Genomic DNA, 1,551 nt, shown 5'->3' on the forward strand with positions numbered 1-1,551 from the left:
TGTATGTTTCATGGGACTTGGAAAGCCGGTGAGCTGCATGGAGGAGGTGGTTAATCCTTCTGGCGAGGGTAGGAATTCCCATCCCCAGCTTTTCCTTTTCAAAGAAGGAGGCTCAAGGAAGGAGAGAGGGAGAAGGCATTGCTCCAGCATTACTCATTACTCAGCAGATCCAAACAGGTAGTCTCATCCCGGTCCCTGCCACCACTGCAGCCCGACACAGACGAACAGAGAAACTCTTTGATAAATGTCAACTGAAATACAGCAATCAGCTGAAAGCCATTTGCTGAGCTGTCTGACTGCCCTGGGCTCGAGGTTTTCCTTTATTCATTTATCATGATATACAGCTTTGGCCAACATACACACAGGAGAGAAATTGTTGACATGTGGGACCCAAGTACAGAGAATCTTTCATTTTCCACCCCACCCCCCAACCCCGTCTGTTCACCAAATAAGTTTTTGTTTATTTAAAGACTACAGAGGATTTGGCTGTTAAGAACCAAATGCCTTTGGAGTGGAGTTACAACATAATTTATCATTTCCTCTGTTTATTAAAAAATCCTGCATCTTTGAGAAGCACATTTGCTGTGAGTGGGGGATTTCGGCCACTCACGAAAGACTGCCGCAATGCCCCGCCATGTGGCTTACCCCAAAAAAGGCTCCTTGATTGCTATGTCTATCCCTGTTCTTCCCCCAGCTGACTTCTGATCGTGTGATGGCTACTCAGGGCTGGTGAGTGGGGCTGGACTGAGGACAGGTAAGTGGGGGCGGAGACTAGGTTAGCTTCTTTCATTTTTGACCTGATTCTGACCTTGAACCCTCAATGGCTGTATACACTGTGCTCTACCAGTATAAGCAGAGGGAGAAGAGCAGACCTCCCCCAACGGAAGGGATCTGAGAAGAGTCAGACAGCAAAGAGAAGCTGGATGCCGCTTCAAAGGAGTGAAAGCAGGCCCCACAGCTGCCCAAGGAGGTTCCACTCTAAGGGCAGACATCTGGCAAAACTGGAATGAACTTCCGACCTTCCACTCAAGACATTTTGGATAACGACTCAGTCCAGCGTGCTGTGCACCCCTCAAAGACAGAGGTCACATCTTGCCCATTTTTGCAACCCCAGCATGTAGCACGGTACCTGACACGCAACTGGTGCTCACTAAATGTTCATGAAGGCTGCAGGATGCAGTGGGCAGAGCGCAAGCTTTAGATCAGGCCTCGGTTTGAATCCCAGCTCTGCCACTTGCTAGCTATGTACCCTGGGCAAGAAATTTGACCTCTCTCGAGCTCCTCCCTCTCTGCAAAATGAGTCTGACAATGAATAACGAAACCCTCTATCACTTTACTAGGCTTGTTACTTTGGGGAAGTCCTCTAATACTGTCAAGTCTCAGTCTCCTATTTATAAAATGAAGATAATACACATCTCCTAAGTTTACCATGAAGATTAAAGATACTGCCTAGAATTGGATCTAGTTCTATATTATGAATGAGAGAATGAAAAGAGAATAAAAGAAAGAAAGAAAGAAAGAAAGAAAGAAAGAAAGAAAGAAAGAAAGAAA

This window comes from Callorhinus ursinus, unplaced genomic scaffold (assembly GCF_003265705.2).
Source record: "Callorhinus ursinus isolate GAN/ISIS: 27379988/994484 unplaced genomic scaffold, GSC_fseal_2.0 scaffold24, whole genome shotgun sequence".
In the NCBI taxonomy this organism is placed as follows: domain Eukaryota; kingdom Metazoa; phylum Chordata; class Mammalia; order Carnivora; family Otariidae; genus Callorhinus; species Callorhinus ursinus.